The following is a 21,787-nucleotide window of genomic DNA, read 5'->3' as shown; positions in this document are numbered from 1 at the left end:
GGTTTTGTGCAGCAAACCTCACAGTCCAGGGAAGGGAGTTTAAACAAGCTTTACGTCCTTCCCCACCTCTGCGCGGCCACACTCCTAGGTTTAGACTTCCAGTGTAATCTCCAAAGTCTAACTTTCAAATTCGGCGGCCCTATACCCTCCCTCACTGTCTGCGGCCTCGCGACCCTCAAGAACGATCCGCCTTCCCTGTTTGCGAGCCTCACCCTGGATTGCAAACCCGTCGCCACCAGGAGCAGACTCTACAGTGCCCAGGATCGGATCTTTATTAGATCAGAGGTCCAACGGCTACTGAGGGAAGGGGCCATTGAAGCTAGCAACAGTCCCTGGAGAGCTCAAGTAGTGGTGGTAAAGACCGGGGAGAAGCATAGGATGGTCATTGACTACAGTCAGACCATCAACAGGTTTACGCAGCTGGACGCGTACCCTCTCCCCCGCATATCCGACCTGGTAAACAGGATCACGCATTACAAGGTCTTCTCCACGGTGGATCTTAAGTCCGCCTACCACCAACTCCCCATCCGCACTGGTGACCGCAAGTACACTGCCTTCGAGGCAGATGGGCGGCTCTATCACTTCTTAAGGGTTCCCTTCGGTGTCACTAACGGGGTCTCGGTCTTCCAGCACAAGATGGACCGAATGGTTGACCGGTACGGTTTACGGGCCACATTCCCGTATCTCGATAATGTCACCATCTGTGGCCCCGACCAGCAGAACCACGACACCAACCTCCGAAAATTCCTCCAGACCGCAAAGATCCTTAACCTTACGTATAACAAGGATAAATGCGTGTTTAGCACCGACCGCCTAGCCATCCTCGGCTAGGTAGTGCGAAATGGAGTTATAGGCCCCGACCCTGAACGCATGCGCCCCTTTATGGAGTTCCCCCTCCTTCACTGCTCCAAGGCCCTGAAACGCTGCCTAGACTTTTTTTCTTACTATGCCCAGTGGGTCCCCAACTATGCGGACAAGACCCGTCCACTGATCCAATCCACAGTTTTTCCCCTGTCGATAGAGGCCCGCCTTCAGCCGCATCAAAGCAGACATTGCAAAGGCCACGATGCACGCCATCGACGAGTCCCTCCCCTTCCAGGTCGAGAGTGATGCGTCTGACGTAGCTCTGGCGGCCACCCTCAATCAAGCGGGCAGACCCGTGGCCTTCTTCTCACGTACCTTCCATGCTTCCGAAATCCGCCACTCCTCAGTCGAAAAGGAGGCCCAGGCCATAGTAGAAGCTGTGCGACATTGGAGGCATTATCTGGCTGGCAGGAGATTCACTCTCCTCACGGACCAACGGTCGGTTGCTTTCATGTTCGATAATGCACAGCGGGGCAAGATAAAAAATGATAAGATCTTGCGGTGGAGGATCGAACGCTCCACCTATAACTACGAGATCTTGTATCGTCCCGGGTAGCTAGACGAGCCTCCTGCTGCCCTGTTCCACAGCACATGTGCCAACAGGGCAGCACGGTAGCATTGTGGATAGCACAATTGCTTCACAGCTCCAGGGTCCCAGGTTCGATTCCGGCTTGGGTCACTGTCTGTGCGGAGTCTGCACATCCTCCCCGTGTGTGCGTGGGTTTCCTCCGGGTGCTCCGGTTTCCTCCCACAGTCCAAAGATGTGCAGGTTAGGTGGATTGGCCATGATAAATTACCCTTAGTGTCCAAAATTGCCCTTAGTGTTGGGTGGGGTTACTGGGTTATGGGGATAGGGGGGAGGTGTTGCCCTTGGGTAGGGTGCTCTTTCCAAGAGCCGGTGCAGCCTCGATGGGCCGAATGGCCTCCTTCTGCACTGTAAATTCTATGATAATCTATGAAACACACAAGTGGACCGCCCCCGAGCCCTCCACGAGGACCTCTGCCACCCGGGGGTCATTCGCTTCTTCCATTTTATCAAGACCCGCAACCTGCCCTACTCCATCGAGGAGGTCAGGACAGCCACCAGGAATTGCCAAATCTGTGCGGAGTGCAAACCGCACTTCTACAGGCCAGAGAAAACGCACCTGGTAAAGGCTTCCTGTCCCTTTGAACGCCTCAGTATGGACTTCAAAGGCCCCCTCCCCTCCACCGACCGCAACACGTACTTCCTGAACGTGATTCCCATTCGCCATCCCCTGCCCCGACATGACCGCAACCACCGTCATCAAGGCCCTCCATAGCATCTTTACGCTGTTCGGGTTCCCCGCTTACATACATAGTGATAGGGGGTCCTCCTTCATGAGCGACAAACTGCGTCAATTCCTGCTCAGCAAGGGCATTGCTTCGAGCAGGACGACCAGTTACAACCCCCGGGGTAACGGGCAGGTAGAGAGGGAGACCGGAACGGTCTGGAAGACCGTCTGACTGGCCCTACGGTCCAGGAATCTCCCAGTCTCCCGCTGGCAGGAAGTCCTCCCGGATGCCCTCCACTGCATCCGGTCACTGCTTTGTACCACGACCAACCAAACACCTCACGAACGTCTCCTTGTCTTCCCCAGTAAGTCCTCCTCTGGGACCTCGCTCCCGACCTGGCTGGCAGCTCCCGGACCCATCCTGCTCCCAAAACACGTGCGGGCGCACAAGTCGGACCCGTTGGTCGAGAGGGCCCATCTTCTCCACACTAACCCCCAGTACGCCTGGGGCATACCCCGATGGCCAACAAGATACGGTCTCCCTACGAGACCTAGCGCCCGCCGGATCCCCACGCACACCCCAGCCACCAGTCCCACCCTCCCTCCCACCGGTGCACCTTACAGCCGCCCCCTTCCCAGGAGGATCGGTTCTTCCGCCGACCCCGTCTAGGCTCCCCGCCCACCGACGCACCCCATTGACGCTCCCTTCCCAGGTCTATCAGTTTCCCCACCAGCGCCGTCTAGGGGTGTTGAAGCTGCCACAGAGATCGAGACCACGCTCCCGGAGTCACAGACGCCCGAACCTCCACCGGCGTCACCACCAAAGCTTTGACGATCACAAAGGACGACCAGGGCCCCCGAGTGACTGATTACTTCATTTTAAAGTGTATATAGTTAATTGTGAAATTGTAAATAGTTACGACAATAAGACAAAACGTTGTACGAAGGTATTACGGTACCTCCATAACTATAACTTCTACCACATTACCATGTTGTAATACCAAGCCACCACCCCCGCCGGACTCTTTTTTAACAGGGGGTGAATGTGGTAGTCTGTGTGGAGGTATTACGGTACCTAGTAATGCTGGAACACCATTGGTAGATAATGTATGTTTCCCATTGGTCAAGCTGTATGGTAGCTCCGCCCTGCAAGGTGGGGTATAAGAGCCCGTGCGCCCCAGCAGCTTTCTTTCTGTACCTGAGCTGCTGGGGGAAACATCTAGCTTATTAAAGCCTTCAGTTGGACTACAACCTCGCTTTAGTTGTCATTGATCGTGCATCACACCCATGCCACAAATCTCGGCCCAAACCCAAACTTTCCCAAAACTTTGAACAAGTACCGCCACTCTGCCCAATCAAATGCCTTCTCCGCGTCCATGGACACCACCAACTCTGGTACCAGAGTCCCCGACGGATTCATCACCACATTCAACAGCCGTCTTATATTACTCATGAGCTGCCTGCCCTTCACGAAGCCTGTCTGATCGTCTGCAACCACCCCTGGGACACAGTCCTCCATTCTCCCCACCAACAACTTAGCCAATACTTTCATATCCGTGTTCAATAGTGATATGGGGCGAGATTCAGCAACCCCCCGCCGGGTCGGAGAATCGCCGGGGGCTGGCGTGAATCCCGCCCCCGCCGGTTGCCGAATTCTCCGGCACCGGATATTCGGCAGGGGTGGGACTCGCACCACGCCGGTTGGCGGGCACCCCTCCCGCGATTCTCTGGCCCGGATGGGCCGAAGTCCCGCTGCTAGAATGCCTGTCCCGCCGGCGTAGATTAAACCACCTACCTTACCGGCGGGACAAGGCGGCGCGAGCGGGCTCCGGGGTCCTGGGGGGGGGCGCGGGGCGGTCTGGCCCCGGGGGGTGCCCCCACAGTGGCCTGGCCTGCGATCGGGGCCCACTGATCCGCAGGCGGGCCTGTGCCATGGGGGCACTCTTTTCCTTCCGCCTTCGCCACGGTCTCCACCATGGCGGAGGCGGAAGAGACTCCCTCCACTGCGCATGCGCGGGAATGCCGTGAGCGGCCGCTAACGCCCCCGCGCATGCGCCGCCCAAAGATGTCATTTCCGCGCCAGCTGGCGGGGCACCAAATGCCTTTTCCGCCAGCTGGCGGGGAGGAAATTAGTCCGGCGCGGGCCTAGCCCCTTAAGGTTGGGGCTCGGCCCCCCAAGATGCGGAGGACTCCGCACCTTTGGGGCGGCGCGATGCCCGACTGATTTGCGCCATTTTGGGCGCCGGTCGGCGGACATCGCGCCGATACCGGAGAATTTCCCCAATGGTCTATACGACCCACATTCCACCAGCTCCTTCCCTTTTGGGGGGATTAGTGTGATTACTGCCTGCGTCATCATCTCTGGCAACTCCCCCTTCTCCAGTGCTTCATTAAACGCCCCCAACAGATGTGGTGCCAGGTCCATCACAAATTCCTTATAAAACTCCGCCGGGTACCCATCCGGCCCAGGGGCCTTCCCCGACTTCATACCCCTGATACTATCCAGCACCTCCCTCAGCCCCAGGGACTCCTCCAACACCTGCCTCTTTGCTTCCTCCACCTGGGGAAATTCCAGCTCATCCAGAAACCGCCGCATGTTCCCCTCCTCTCCCCCCGAATCCGCCTTGTATAGTTCCTGGTAGTACTCCCTAAATGCCACATTTATTTTTCCCGGCTCCGACACCACATCCCCAGCCCCAGTCCGCATCTTCAATATTTCCCTGGACACTACCTGCTTCTGCAGCTGGTGCGCCAGCATGCGGCATGCCTTCTCCCCATACTCATGTTGCACTCCTCTTGCCCTATGCAGTTGCCCTACCACCCTCCCCATTGTCAGCCTGTCAAACTGCCCCTGCAACCTTTTCCTCCTCGCCAATCCCTCGAATATTCCCTGTCCACCTCCACTATCTCGCTCACTAGACGATCATGTTCCTCCCTCCTTTCCTTATCCGCACGAGCCATAAACAAAATAATTTCCCCCCGGACCACTGCCTTCAGTGCTTCCCAACAAATGTTCACCAACATCTCCCCATTCTGATTCAACTCCACATACTCCATAATCGTCGCCCGCACCTTATCACAAAAACCTCCATCCGCCAACAACCCCGAGTCAAACCTCCACACCGGCTTCTGCTCTCGTCCCGTTCTAAACCAAATCTCCAGTCAGTGGGGCGCATGGTCCGAGATAACTATCCATGCATACTCTGCCCCCTCCACCCCAACCAAAATCTCCCGACTCACTACAAAGTAGTCAATCCTCGAATACACCTAATGGACGTGTGAAAAGAAGGAATACTCCCTTCTCCCGGGTTCTGAAAGCACCATGAATCCACCATACCCATCCTCTCCATAACCCCCCCCAGCTCTCTTGCCATTCATACCCTACTCATCGACCTGGGGCTCGACCTATCCACCCTCAGCTCCAGGACACAGTTAGAATCTCCTCCCATGATCAACTGGTGCGTGGCCAAATCGGGGATTGCTGCCAGCAACCCCCTCATAAAACCCACATCATCACAATTTGGGGCATGCACATTTTCCAACACTACCGGTGCCCCTTCCAATATCCCACTCACAGTCACATATCTCCCACCCGGATCCCTCACCTCCTTCGCACTCACAAATCCCATTTGTTTGCTCATTAAAATCGCCACTCCCCTCGATTTCAAATCAAACCCCGAGTGAAAAACCTGCCAGACCCACCCCTTCCTTAACCTAACCTGGTCCTTCACACGGAGGTGCGTCTCCTGCAGAAAGACCACCCCCGCTTTCAGGCTCCTGAGGTGCACGAACACACGTGACCTTTTAACCGGCACATTCAGTCCCCGGATGTTCCATGTTACCAGCCTTACCGAAGGCTTACGCCTCCAATCCCCTCTACTGTCCGTCATCTTCCCTACTTAACTCCCGCCCCCTTAATTCCACCCTATACCTAGCCCATCCCAGATGGCCCCTTTCTTCGCCCCTGACCATGTCATCTCTCACCCCCTGCCACGTCGCAGCAACCTCCCCGACTTTCCCCTTTCCCCAACCCCCACTCCCTCCTCCCCCCGGCCACCCTTTCGGCCTTCTCCCCCACCACCTCACTTCCGTTCACCAGCATAACCTGCTAGCGCGGCCGCTCCTGCCCAAAGGCACCTCCCACTGATCTCCCCCTCCCTCTCTCTCTCTCCCCCCCCCCCCCCACCCCACTCCTCAGCTCAAGGAAAAAGGCTCCCTGCTGACCTTACCCTCCCCCGCCCAAACAAGGACTTCTCCTGAACTCCAGGCAGCCTTCTCCAAAAGCAAACAAACAAATGTTGAACACAAACAGTCCCACAAAACAGAGGGGGGATTGGAACATCCATCCCCACATGAAGTTTTCACCCCTACAATTCCTTAAAATCTCAACATTAAACTGCAACCCACCCCCCCCCAAAAAAACACAAAAATCCCCCTATCCCTACATCCACTTCAAACATACTCCCTACCATTATAAAGTGGCAGTACACCGGTTCCCCAGCATTGTCCACTCAGTTCTCTCCCAGTTTATGCTCCTTAATGAAGTCTTCAGCCGTTTCTGGGGTCTCAAAATAATATTCCCGGCCTCCAAACGTTCCATAATTTCACTGGGTAAAGCACCCCAAACCTGATCTGCCGCCGGTACAGCACCGCCTTGGCCTTGTTGAAACCTGCCTGCATCTTTGCCAACTCTGCTCCGACGTCCTGATAAATTCGGACGTTATTCCCCTCCCAGTCGCAGGTACGCTTCTCCCTGGACCATCGCAGAATCTTCTCTTTCTCCACAAATTTGTGGAGTCTCAGGATCACCGCCCGCGGTGGCTCCCCAGCTCTAGGCTTCTGCCTCAGGGGGCTATGCGCTTGGTCCACTTCAGGGGCCTTATCTAGCACCTCTTCCACCACCAGCCCACCAGCATCTTTGAGACATACCTCATGGCCCTCACACCTTCCACTCCTTCAGGCAGGCCCACTATTCACAGGTTCTGCCTTCTCGAGGTATTCTCCTGTTCCTCCACCTTTTCCCTCAACGTTTTACACAGGTCCCCCAAGGGCCCCACCTCCGCCTCCAGAGCCACCACACGATCGCTGTGGTCTGAGATCACTCTCTCCCGAATCTGTGACACCTGCACCTCCAAACACCTCGCCACCCATTTCAGAGAACTCTTCAGGGCTGTCACAGTTTCTTCGATGGCCTTTGTGCAATCCTCACGTATTTCTTTCTGCTATTGATGGAATTCCACCTTGATAAAAGCTATCATCCATCGTCCATCTGGGGCCTTCCCCCGCTTGCATGTTTACCGTGGCTGCTGCAGTACAAACTTGTTCCAACTTTTCAGCAAATCTCGCACTGTTTTCTGCTGAGTCTGGTAACCAGCAGACATACCACTCCCTGGTGAAATTACTCCTCCGACATTCACCGACGCCTTTTCATCAAGATTCCACCCAGTATTGGGTAAAAAGAATTATTTTCTGTGACTTTAAGCAGGAGCTGCCCTGTATGTGACCACTCACTCCATGGTCACACCCGGAAGTCCTTCTTATTTTTATTTCAATGCTGACCCCTCTTTTTGCCAAAATCATTTTTATGGGGATGGATAGGTTGGTTTCGCCTTTTGTGTGGGCAGGTACGGTGGCAAGGATTAGGGGGACGTTCAGGGGGCTTGGTCCTTCTGAACCTGTTACACTATTATTGGGTGACGAACATGGAGAAGGTGTGGGTTGGAGCAGGGAGATGGAGGCTTTGTGGTTGAGGATGGAGGCAGGTTCTTGTAAGGGGTCGAGGTTCCGGGCGCTGGCAACAGCGCCGCTCCCGTTTGCCCCAGCGAAGTCATCAGGAATCCTGTGGTGGTGGCCTCGCTGAAAATATGGGAGGCAATTTCAGCGGCACTTTAGGTTGGGCGCGGAGTCGAAGTTGATGCCAATCCGAGGGAGCCATGGGCTTGAGCCAGGGAAGATGGATGCCAGATTTCGGTTTCGGAGTCTTGAGGGGTAATGGAGTTTTTGCAAGTTTGGAGAAATTGGGAAGAAGTTTGGGGTCACGCAGTGGGAGAGTTCAGGTACATGCAGGTGTGAGATTTTGCAAAAAAGGTTTTCCCAGCGGTGGCACGGTGGTTAGCACTGCAGTCTCACGTCGCCGAGGACCCGGGTTTGAACCTGGTCCCGGTCACTATCTGTGTGGCACTGGCACATTCACCATGTCGCGTGGATCTCACCCCCACAACCCAAAGATGTAGTGTAGGTGGATTGGCCATGCTAAACTGCCCCTTAATAAGAAAAAGGTTTTCCAACCTTTCCAATGGCACCACCCTCCCCGTTGCTGGAGGGGGTGTTGTCGGTGATGGGGTGGGGGGAGGGGGGGGGTCATCTCAGCGATCTATGGGAGGATTATGGAGAAGGATGAGGCGTCTCTGGAAGGGGTGAGGGCTAAGTGGGAGGAGGAGCTGCGGATGGGGCTGGTGGAGGTGTTGTGGTGTGAGTTGCTGCAGAGAATGAATGCCTTAACCTCGTGTGAGAGGCTGAGGTTGATACAGCTAAAGGTCGTGCACAGAGCGTACTTGACGAATCTGAGGATGAGCCAGCCGTTTGAGGGGGTGGAGGATATTTGTGAATGGTGTGGGAGGGGACCAGCCAATCATGTACACATGTTTTGCTCCTGCCCAAAGTTGGAGATATTTTGGAGGTCGTTCTTCAGCACCATTCTACGTGTGGACTAAGAGCCCAGTTCCCTCGGGCCATATTCGGGATGTCAGACTGTCCGGAGCTGCAGACAGGAGCGGGGTCAAATGTTTTAGCCTTCACCTCATTGATCACCCGTAGGCGAGTTCTGTTGGGACGGAGGTCAGCTTCCTCACCCAGCGCCTCAGCGTGGCTGTGGGGTTTAATAGAGTTCTTGCACTTAGAAAAGGTGAAATTCACTTTAAGAGGGATGAGTGAGGGGTTCCATAAAAGATGGGGTTTGTTTACGCTACATTTCAGGGAGCTGGTTACCGTCAACTGCTAAGGGTGTAAGGGTGCGGGGAGGGTTGGTTCGGGTGTTGACGGGGGGTGGGTTCACGGGTTGGTGTAGGGTTTATTTTGTTTTGTAATGTCAGTGTTAAATGTGAAAATGTTAAAATTTGAATAAAATTACTTAAAAAAAATAACCTATCTAGCCCTGCCGTACAAATATTCAAAGATTTTGCTTTTGCTGCCTTTTGAGGAAAAGAGTTCCAGAGACCTTCTGAGAGAAACAATTTTTCCTACTTTCTGTCTTAAATTGGCGAGCCCTTATTTTTAAACAGTGATCCCTAATTCTAGATTCTCCGACAAGAGGAAACATCCTCTCCACATCCACCCTGTCAATACCCTTAAGGATTTTAAAAGGTTTTGATCAAGCTGCCTCTGACTCTTCCAAACTCACGGCGCCGAGGGCCAGGTTCGATCCGTGCGGAGCGTGGTGAATGTATTCATCATAATGCATGACACTGTAACCATTGTATCCACCTAATGTAACCTTTGACCTGGAAATGGTGATACGAGCTGCTTCCAGGTACTGTACTGTAACCCTGGTGGGCTCTGCCTCTGGCTCCGCCCTCACCGGGACCATATATAACCTGGCCACCTGCGGGTGGCACTCATCTGCACAACCGACTCTGGTTAGGCAAGTTCACGACTAATAAAGCCTTATGTTCACTCGCTCTCGGCCTCTTGGTGAATTGAAGGTATATCATAGAGTTTGTACATTCTCCCTGTGTCTGCATGGGGCTTTTCACAGTAACTTCATTGCAGTGTTACTGTATGCCTACTCATGACAATAAAGATTATTATTATAATGTAAGCCTACTTCTGACAATAATAAAGATTATTATCCACAGCCCATGTGACTCCTTCAAAGAACACCAATAAATTGGTTAAACATGATTTCCCTTTCACAAACCATGTTGATTCTGCCTGATTGTCTTGAATTTTTCCAAGTACCTGCTATAACATCTTTTTTATTACATGTATTAAGATTTTACATTTTAACAGACACTACAAAATCACAAGAATGATGTCGCAAGCAAGCAAAAAAAAAGGCTCAGCATGCATGGCCACAGAGGTGACATTGAACAGCAGTAGAACGAGCACGGTACAATCATTAGACTTGGCTTGATGCCTCTAAAGGCCCAACCAGAGAACAAAGGAGAAACAGGATAAGGCCATGAACACATGGTAAAATGGTGCACACCTTCCCACGCAGCAATTGCATGCATTGTTACGAGAGTTACGCATAATTTTTGTACCATGTTCGGATGCGTACCAACAGTCTTCTCTGCTCAAATACCAGACACTTTTCAAAAATAATAATCTTTATTAGTGTCACAAGTAGGCTTACATTAACACTGCAATGAAGTTACTGTGAAAAGCCTAATTTTCACCCATGCAGGATCCAAACCATGGATTATTTATACCCATCCTTAAAAAATAGGGAACATACAACAAAAAGGGCAGCACGGTAGCACAATGGTTAGCATAGTTGCTTCACAGCTCCAGGGTCCCAGGTTCGATTCCCGGCTTGGGTCACTGTCTGTGCGGAGTCTGCATGTTCTCCCCGTGTGTGCGTGGGTTTCCTCCGGGTGCTCCGGTTTCCTCCCACAGTCCAAAGATGTGCGGGTTAGGCGAATTGAACATTCTAAATTGCCCTTAGTGTCCAAAACGGTTCGGAGGGGTTACTGGGTTATGGGGATAAAGGGGATAGGGTGGAGGTGTGAGGCTTAAGTGGGGTGCTTTTTCCAAGGGCCGGTGCAGACTCGATGGGCCGAATGGCCTCCTTCTGCACTGTAAATTCTATGATTCTATGAAAAACACACAAGAGCCTCAGATCTAAAACACATATATCACACAACGCAACATAACCTCAGTCTCAGGCCCAGTACAGAACCAATATCATTCCGTACATTTATACAGAGAGTTCTCGCAGTTATATGTACGAATTATGATCAATGCCGTGGGAAAGCAAAAAAGGAGAACTGGATACCAGGGGTGGATCACAGGATAACAATGGATCAGGGCCTCACCACGTGCCCGTAATCTCCTGCACATGCCATTTACCCATTCATTTAGAAGAGAACAAGCTGCCCATTCAAACAAGAAAGTGTCCCGACCATTTGGGGGGGAGGGGGGGTTGCAGGGGACAGGATATCAACCAAAGTACAGGAGTTGGCTCAATCCCAGGCCCCAGAGCACAGAAAAGGCAAAGCTCAGCCTCTCAAGTAAGTGCCTTCAAGAAGGGACATCCCAAGCTCTGGGGGCAACAGGACGATAGCACCGGATTTGGCCTAGCCAAGCACATTCTAACACACAGGAATCAGTACCACCAGTACAATCCAAAACCTGCATCCGATCCTGCACCCCACCAACCACACCCAGGGCAGTGCACATCTCCCATTTGCTCGAAAGAAAATATTATACCAGCCAGGGAGACCCCATCATCAAAGAGAAGAGGAATCGTCGACATCTAACAATTGGGCACTCTGGGAGAGAGTGGGTGGCCAAATCCACCCCCTGTACAATGAGAGGAACTTCCTGTAGACCACTGGAGCAGACCAGGGTTTAAGACAGTACACTGCTCACCCAGGTGAAGAGAAAAAGAAAAAAAAAAACAAAGGGAAGAACGCCAAGCTGACCCAGCAATATTAGCCACTGCCCAGCATTGCATGCCACCACAAGAGGATAGGGAAATGAAAAATGAAATGCAATGAAAATCGCTTATTGTCACAAGTAGGCTTCAAATGAAGTTACTGTGAAAAGCCCCTTGTCGCCACATTCCGGCGTCTTTTCAGGGAGGCTGGAACGGGAATTGAACCGTGCTGCTGGCCTGCCTTCAAAAGCCAGCTATTTAGCCCTGTGCTAAACCACCAGGAAATGCCTCAAAAGAGACACAAAGACAGCCTCCATATGGCAAACCCAACTACAACAAGGAGGACACTCAGGAAACCACCATATAAGACTACTTGAGGGAGGATACCTAACTCCCCCGTCAAACCTACCCACTCACGAGGAAATGGCTCCAACAACATAGAGGCATGGCAAACAGTCTCTCTTCAACAAATCAATTAAGGATTGACCAAATCCACCTCAACCGCCATTCAATTCCTCATATTTCAGTAGCTCTAAAGAAAAAACCCACTCCAACTTTAAGGAAAAGTCAAAAGGAACCCAGTCCTCCCCAAGGTACATAATCTGCCTGGGCATCAAATGAGACAAGCACATATTCTTAAATTCAAAGTAACAAAAAACAAAAATAAAGACTCGGTATCTTTAGTCCTAACTGGGGGGCTATCCTCAATCTCAGTGAGGACTTGACTAACCCTACCACAGAACTCCGCACCAACCATCCATCACCCTGCCATGGCTTCACTCATCTTCGTTGTAAACGAGATAAGATGCCTCCAAAAAGCACTCCCTTCCCATAACCACAAGGATTATAGCACATAATAAAAGAAAGGAATGAAACTGTGCACAGACCACATTTCACACAATTGACTCAATAAGGCTTTTGCTAGAACAGGATAAAAGGTAACTCTCTCGTGCTCACACCTCGCAATCATATCATAGAATTTACAGTGCGGAAGGAGGCCATTTGGCCCATCAAGTCTGCACCAGCTCTTGGAAAAAGCACCCTACCCAAGGTCAACACCTCCACCCTATCCCCATAACCCAGTAACCCCACCCAACACTGAGGGCAATTTTGGACACTAAGGGCAATTTATCATGGCCAATCCACCTAACATGCACATCTTTGGACTGTGGGAGGAAACCGGAGCACCCAGAGGAAACCCACGCACACACGGGGAGGATGTGCAGACTCCGCACAGACAGTGACCCAAGCCGGAATTGAACCTGGGACCCTGGAGCTGTGAAGCAATTGTGCTATCCACAATGCTACCGTGCTGCCCCGTGCTGCTCGCATGCCTTTGCAGGTGAAAAGATGACAACAAATAATCGATATCTTGATTACAAGGGAATGAAGGTCCATGATTATTGAAGAATTGCAGGATAATAACACCATCTATGTTGCTTGAAAAGGTCAAAGCGAGGGAGCAGCACGGTGGCGCAGTGGGTTAGCACTGCTGTCTCACGGCGCCGAGGTCCCAGGTTCGATCCCGGCTCTGGGTCACTGTCCGTGTGGAGTTTGCACATTCTCCCCGTGTTTGCGTGGGTTTCGACCCCACAACCCAAAGATGTGCAGGTTAGGTGGATTGGCCACGCTAAATTGCCCCTTAATTGGAAAAAATTAATTGGGTACTCTAAATTTATTTAAAAAAAATAAAAGGTCAAACTGTGACAGGATCATCGAACACTCTTCAGAATCTCACGAGGATATCAACGAATGAAGCTTCACTTCCACCATGCCGCGACCACGGGTCCAAGTGATCCACAGCCTAGGCCTGGCTGAGGGGGGAAACGACTCAATCAGCGACCTCCAACCCCTCACAACGAGCACCGAGAACCGCATAATATAGGGCCAGTGGTCGGGGACCCAATCCGCCGCAGACCTTGAAGACCGGATACACTGTGCTCTGTCGAATCTGATACGTCCAACCTCCAGATCAAGATTATTAAAGCATGGGAAACAATTTTTAAACTCAATTGGGAACTCGCCTCCCACTTCTCGCCAGGGACCGGGCTCACGGACACTCCATGTCAAGTACCTACCTCCTGAACCGCTGAGGATAAAAGACACACCACGCAGCAGCTTCTCAACAAATCAAAGGTTGGCATTTACTAGTGAAAGTGCTCTATTGAATACAAGGATTCTCTCCTGTGCCTCCACCATTTTTCCAAGAATACTTCGCAATTCCTCAAAGTGAGCTCCAAAGACCAGCATCAGGGAGCCGAGATCCTCATCGAGGACTACATTCTCAATGGTGGCCATCATCCCGATGCACACTGCACCGCCACGGCAAAGGCCGGCACACCAGCAACAACGCCACTGCAAACTGGGCCCCACCCCAGTCCACTCTGACCGCCACGGTCAAACAAGAATTCTCTATGATCTAACTCATCTCCTTGTCAGGATCAACCAGGGACATAGTGCAAGACATATATCCCCCCAAAAAAGTGTGCACTAGGATAAAATAAAGGATTAAAAAACGAGGAGAGCCAGAGCTCAAGAAAACGCAGCCGCTCCCGCACTCAGATCACATGACCCCCGCTATAAAATCTCTAATAATGGCTCCAAACATTTTCTCTATGACAGATGTTAGGCTAATTGACCTGTATTCTCTGCTTTGTTTCCCTACCCTTTTTGAACAAAGGAGTTACATTTGCCATCTTCCAATGTAATGCAACCTTCCTTGATTCTAGGGAATTTTGGAAAATTAAAACCAATGCTTCAACTATTACATTCGACACTTTTTCAAGACCTTAGCATGAAATCCATCAGACAAGGGAATTTATCAGTCTGTCGACCCAACAATTTGCTCAATATCACTTCCCTGATGATAGTAATTTTCCTGAATTTCTCCCTCCCTTCCACTTCCAGATATGTAGCAATTTCTGGGATGTTACTGTTTTGTTGTGCTCTTGTCGTGGCATAAGCTGCTTCCTTGATGTGCTCTCTGACAAAGGAAGGTTCAGACTTGGAGATAGCTTTAACATGTTTATTGAACTATTAACAATTCTCCTACTTGGATTCGACGCTACTGTTTTTAAAAAAAAAAATTTTTATTAAGGTTTTCATAAAATATCAATAACAAAATTAAAAAGGAACCCAACAGGGTTAAATACAAAACACAGTCCAGAAAAGCAACCCTCTATACCCCCCTCCCCCTGTACTTAAATAATAAATTAACATTAACACCCCGACTTAACACAACAGGTGTATACACCCCCTCAGACCCTCCAGTGTAAATAACAAAAACAAAAAGTGAAGTAAGCCCCCCCCCCCGAGCTGCTGCTGCCATTGACCAATGTCTACCGTTCTGCCAGGAAGTCTAAGAACGGTTGCCACCGCCTAAAGAATCCATGTACTGACCCTCTCAAGGCGAATTTCACCCTCTCCAACTTAATAAACCCTGCCATATCGTTGATCCAGGATTCCACGCTTGGGGGCCTCGCATCCTTCCACTGAAGAAGAATCTTTCGCCAGGCTACCAGGGACGCAAAGGCCAGAATTCCGGCCTCTTTCGCCTCCTGCACTCCTGGCTCCTCTGCGACCCCAAATATTGCGAGCCCCCAGCCCGTTTGACCCTGGATCCTACCACCCTCGACATCGTCCTCGCTACACCCTTCCAAAATTCCTCCAGCACTGGGCACGCCCAGAACATATGGGTGTGATTTTCTGGGCTCCCTGAGCACCTAACACACCTGTCCTCACCCCCAAAAAACCAGCTCATCCTTGTCCCGGTCATGTGTGCCCTGTGCAGCACCTTAAACTGTATGAGGCTGAGCCTCGCGCATGATGAGGAAGAGTTCACCCTCCCTAGGGCATCTGCCCACGTCCCTTCCTCAATCTCCTCTCCCAACTCCTCCTCCCACTTACCTTTCATCTCCACCACCGAGGCCTCCTCCTCCTCCTGCATCACCTGGTAAGTTTCCGAGATCTTCCCCACTCCCACCCACCTCCCGGAGAGCACCCTGTCCTGTACTGTGTGTGGTAGCAGCCGCGGGAATTCCACCACCTGCCGTCTGGCAAACGCCCTTACCTGTAAGTACCTGAAGGTGTTGCCCGGGGGGGAGCCCGTACTTCTCCTCCAGCTCACCCAAGCTCGTGAACTTCCTGTCCACAAACAGGTTCCCCAACCTACGTATCCCTGCCCTGTGCCACCCCGAAAACCCTCCATCTGTTCTCCCTGGGACGAACCGGTGGTTCCCCGGTATTGGGGTCCACACCGAGGCCCCAACTTCCCCCCTGTGCCGCCTCCACTGCCCCCAGATTTTGAGGGCAGCAACAACACTGGTACCCACACAAGACGCCGTCTCCAGCCTCTTCCATGCAGCCCCCTCCCCCTCCATCGCCCACTTGCGCACCATCGTCGCATTGGCGGCCCAGTAGGACCCACAGAGGTTGGGCAGCGCCAGCCCCCCCCCCCCCCCCCCCTATCTCTACTCCGCTCCAGGAACACCTTTCTCACCCTCGGAGTCCCTCGCGCCCACACAAACCCCATTATACTCCTGTTGACCCGCCTAAAAAAGGCCTTCGGGATAAACACGGGGAGGCACTGGAACAGGAACAAAAACCTTGGGAGCACCGTCATTTTGACTGACTGCACCCTACCCACCAAGGACAGCGGCAATGCGTTCCACCTCTTAAACTCCTCCTCCATTTGCTCCACCAGCCTTGTGAAATTAAGCCTATGCAGGGCCCCCCAGCTCCTGTCCACCTGGGCCCCAAATACCTGAAGCTCCTCCCCACCCTTTTTAGTGGGAGCTCACCAATCCCCCTCTCCTGGTCCCCTGGGTGAACCACGAACAGCTCGCTCTTCCCCATGTTGAGCTTGTACCCCGAGAAATCGCCAAACTCCCTAATGATCCTGATTACCTCCGGCATTCCCCCCACCGGGTCCGCCACATATAGCAGCAAATCGTCCGCATAGAGCAACACCCTATGCTCCTCCCCACTCCGCACCAACCCTCTCCAGTTCCTCGACTCTCTCAGTGCCATAGCCAGGGGTTCAATCGCCAGTGCGAAGAGCGGGGGGACAGGGGACACCCCTGCCTCGTCCCTCGGTGCAGCCGAAAGTACTCTGACCTCCTCCTGTTTGTGGCCACACTTGCCATCGGGACCTCATACACCAGCCTAACCCACCTGACAAACCACTCCCCAAACCCGAACCTCTACAGCACCTCCCACAGGTACCCCACTCTACCCTATCGAAGGCTTTCTCAGCGTCCATCGCCACCACTATCTCCGCCTCCCCCTCCCTCGCCGGCATCATGATAACATTCAAAAGCCTCCGCACATTCGTGTTCAACTGCCTCCCCTTCACAAACCCCGTCTGGTCTTCATGGATGATCTGCGACACACAATCCTCAAACCTCGTGACTAAGACCTTCGCCAGCACCTTGGCATCTACATTTAGCAACAAAATCGGCCTGTAAGACCCACATTGCAGGAGATCCTTGTCCCGCTTCAGGATCAAGGATCAGTGCCTGGGACATCGTCGGGGGCAAAGCCCCCCCCTCCCTTGCCTCATTAAAGGTCCTAACTAGCAACCGGCCCAGCAGGTCCATATATTTTTTATAGAATTCGACCAGGAAACCATCCGGCCCCGGTGCCTTCCCCGTCTGCATGCTCCCTATCCCTTTGGTCAGCTCCTCCAGCCCAATCGGGGTCCCCAATCCCGCCACCAGTCCCTCCTCCACCTTCGGAAACCTCAATTGGTCCAGAAAGCGGCCCATCCCTCCCTCCTCCAGTGGAGGCTCGGACCGGTACAATTCCTCATAAAAGTCCCTGAAGACCCCATTGATGCCAACCCCACTCTGCACCACGCACCCTCCCCTGTCCTTAACTCCCCCAATCTCCCGAGCTGCGTCCCGCTTCCAAAGCTGATGCGCTAGCATCCGGCTTGCCTTTTCCCCATACTCGTAAATCGCCCCCTGGGCCTTCCTCCACTGCACCTCCAGCTTCCTGGTGGTCACCAGGTCGAACTCGGCCTGGAGGCTGCGCCTCTTCCTCAACAATCCTTCCTCGGGCACTTCCGCATACCTCCTGTCTACCCTCACCATCTCCCCCACCAGCCTCTCCCTCTCCCCCCGCTCCCTCCTCTCCTTGTGGGCCCTAATGGAAATCAGCTCTCCCCTAACCACCACCTTCAGTGCCTCCCATACCATCCCCACTCGGCCCTCCCCGTTATCGTTGGCCTCCAGGTACCTCTCTATACTTCCTCATCCCAATTCGGGGCATACATATTGACCAGTAGCCCCCTCTCTCCCTGCAACTTACCACTTACCATTACGTACCTACCGCCATTGTCTGCCACAATGCTCGATGCCTCGAATGACACCTTCTTTCCCACCAAGATCGCCACCCCTCGATTTTTGGCATCCAGCCCCGAGTGAAACACCTGACCTACCCACCCTTTCCTCAATCTTACCTGGTCTGCCACCTTCAGGTGTGTCTCCTGGAACATAACCACATCCGCCTTCAGCCCCTTCAGGTGCACGAACACGCGGGCCCGCTTGACCGGCCCGTTCAGTCCCCTTACATTCCAGGTTATCAGCCGGATCAGGGGGCTACCCGCCCCCCTCCCCCGCCGACTAGCCATAACCCCTCCTCGGCCAGCCACGCGCCCGCACCCCACACCCGGCCCGTTCCCCACAGCGGCATACCCCTGTCTCGACACCCCCCCCCCACTCGCTCCAGCTCCCCCTTGACCATAGCAGCAGCAACTCGATTCCCCCCCCCCCCCCCCCCCCCGGGGCTAGGGCCCATTCTAGCTGTTTTACTCCCCCCATTGCACTTCCGCAAGTCAGCTGACTCCTGCTGACCCCGGCCACTCCCACCTCTCCTTCGACTCCTCCCATTGTGTGACACACCCTCCTCTTCCGTTCCCCATTCGCAGGCTCTCCCCCTCCCCCTTCCATCCTAAGCGCGGGAAACAACCCTCGCTTCCCCGCCCCGACCGTCCCCTCCAGTCTTCAGCGCAGGAAAAAGCCTGCGCTTTCCACCTACCCGGCCCCGCCACCTCTGACGCAGCTCCTTTTACAGGCCCAGTCCCCTCACCCCCGACTCGGCCTCCCCCTCCCCCACGGGGCCCCATCTCACCGCCGGCCATCCACCCCTGTTCCATTTGCTTACCCCCCTCCAAGACCCCCCCCCCGACCAACCAAACCAAAACAGTGCCCAACCCGCCCTAACCACCCTCACCGGGCCAGAGAGAGAAAAGAAAAAAAAAAACAAGAGCAAAGGATCCCCCCCCCCCCCAAAAAGCAACATATCAACCGCAATCCCCAAACGCCCATCCCGACCCTCAATCTGTGTCCAACCTCTCGGCCTGAACAAAGGTCCACGCCTCCTCCGGAGACTCAAAATAATGGTGCTGGTCTTTGTAGGTGACCCACAGTCGCGCCGGCTGCAACATGCCAAATTTCACCCCCTTCCTGTGCAGCACCACCTTCGCTCGGTTGTACCCGGCCCTCCTCTTCGCCACCTCCGCACTCCAGTCCTGGTATATTTGAACCTCCGCGTTCTCCCACCTGCTGCTCCTCTCCTTCTTGGCCCACCTGAGCACACACTCCCGATCGACGAACCGATGAAACCACACCGCCCGTGGAGGCTCGTTACCCTTGGGCCTCCTCGCCAACACTCTATGGGCCCCTTCCAGCTCCAGGGGCCCCTGGAAGGATCCCGTTCCCATCAGCGAGTTCAACATGGTGATCACATAGGCCCCCACGTCCGGCCCCTCCAGCCCCTCCGGGAGGCCCAAAATCCATAGATTCTTCCGCCTCGACCGATTCTCCATCTCCTCGAACCGCTCCTGCCATTTCTTGTGGAGCGCCTTTACCGCCAGGCCTAGGATCTTGTCCTCGTTGTCGGACATCTTTTGTCGGGCCTCGCGGATCACCACCCTCTGGGCCGTCTGTGTCTCCAGCAGCTTATCAATAAAAGCCTTCATGTGCTCTAGCAGGTCCACTTTAATCTCTCTGAAGCAGCGCTGGATACCGTCCTGTTGCTCCTGCACCCACTACATCCACGCTGCCTGGTCTCCGCCCGCCACCATTTTGTTCTTCTTCCCTCGCACCTTCTTCGGGTCCACCGCCACCTTTTTAGTCGCCTTGCTCCTGGTAAAAGCCATATACTGTCGGGGAACTATTGTACTCTCCTTCCAACACCGGGAAACGTCGCAAAAGTGCCATTGGGGGCCCTGAAAAGAGCCCAAAAGTCAGTTTTTTGCGGGAGCTGCCGAATGTGCGACTTAGCTCCGCATAGCCGCAACCGGAAGTGGATTCGACGCCACTGTTAATCTTGCTATAGCTACTCAGACTGACTAACCAGTCTGCTACAATCCACGTGGTGGGTGTGATGTGTTTCAAATCAACCCTGTGTACACACTGAGTGTCTCCACTGGAAAGAGGAAGATCATGTGTGCAGTGTCCTTATATATGGGTTGGTGTAATGCTCCCCTGTGGTAGTGTCACCTCTGTGTGTATCGTGACTGCCCATTGGTCGTGTCTTATCTTACTGACCTATTGGTTGACTGTCTGTGTGTCATGTCTCTAGTGCTCCCTCTAGTGTCTAGCTAGTTGTAGTGTATGTACATTAACCCTTTGTGTACTTACAGTAATGTACATCACCACATCCCTCCTTTTCTCGTGTTACATATTTTCTGTACAGTGTTAAAGAAAATTGAACAAACTAGGTAGACGAGAGATACTCTGTACAAGTTATGATAACAGTGATCATTAAACAATAAGTCCAAATCAGATGCATGAGTCCAAAGTTCATTAATTATTATGGTCGAGTGGCTTTCTTGTTTGGTTGGTGAGTTGGCGATGGTGGCATTGCATTGTAAACACCATCAGTGTCCCTGTGCTGAAGGAACTAAGAAGTGGTCAAATCACTTTGTTGTCTGATGTGGACTCTTTTTTTCTTTCAATGCTTGTGGTGGTAATTCTTGATGGCATCTGTCCTGAAAGCCAGGTTGCCTGTTGGTAGTGTAGCAAACGTGAATTGGTAAGATGCATCATCCTGCCATGGCATGTCATTGTACTGAGCTGAGCAGTAACAGTGCCCCTCATTTGCAGAGTTGTACCATGTCGTAGTTCCAGTGGCGTTGTGTTTGTCGTGCTTGTTGTCGACGTTGTTGCCTTTGGTCGCTTCTTGTTATTGTCTTTGATGTTGTTGTTGTGGTGGTTGGTTTTGTTGTCGTGTTTGCTGCGTGCAAGGACCACACTCTGTGGATAACACGAGTCCTTCACACAGTTACTCGTGTTAGTGTGCTTTGTGGCATCTGCTGTCTCCTTGAGCGTGCCGTCACTGAGTTCGCGGCGCTCCCCGTCTGGAGTCATGTCCGGCTTACTTGAATCAGTTTTGGCTTGTGGATGCTCCCCGTCTGGAGTCTGGACTGTTTCACCTGAGTCAGTTTTGGTTTGTCGATGCTCCCCGTCTGGAGTGATTTCAGGTTCACTTGCATCTTCTGAGGTCTCTTGATGCTCCACGTCTGGAGTCATTTTAGGTTCATTTGAATCTTCTGAAGTTTCATGATGCTCCCCGTCTGGAGTCAAAACTGTCAGGAATGCATTTGCTTGTGGAGAGGCTCGAGCGAATGAGGTTTGAAGTAACGTGGTGTCACCGGAGTCACTAGTAGTCTCACTGTGATCGTCGAGTGCCTCTGTACATTCTAGCTGAGGTCTGTCACGTTGCACATCTGGTATGGGAAGTGGGATGCAGTCGTCACTTGCCGCACATACAGTGGGTAGAACCTCAGTGTCTTCTTATAGTTCACTTGAACTGGGTAGACCGTCAGAGTCTTCTTCTGGTGGCTCAAATAATCTGGGTGGACTGTCATAGTCTGTTTGCTGTACACTTGAGCGTGGCAGACTGTCATAGTCTTTCTGTTGTTCACTTGAGCGTGGCAGACTTGCATCGTCTGCCGCTGGTTGCTCAGAGGAGGTTGCTAGACCCTCATGGTCTTGTTCATGCAAGGACTGCGCTTTGGAGTCTTGCGTTCCTTCCATCGTGGAGTCCGTCCACGAGATTGCTGTGG

The sequence above is a fragment of the Scyliorhinus torazame genome, chromosome 1, assembly GCF_047496885.1.
Source record: "Scyliorhinus torazame isolate Kashiwa2021f chromosome 1, sScyTor2.1, whole genome shotgun sequence".
Lineage (NCBI taxonomy): Eukaryota > Metazoa > Chordata > Chondrichthyes > Carcharhiniformes > Scyliorhinidae > Scyliorhinus > Scyliorhinus torazame.
Note: the sequence above shows the minus strand (reverse complement) of the source record.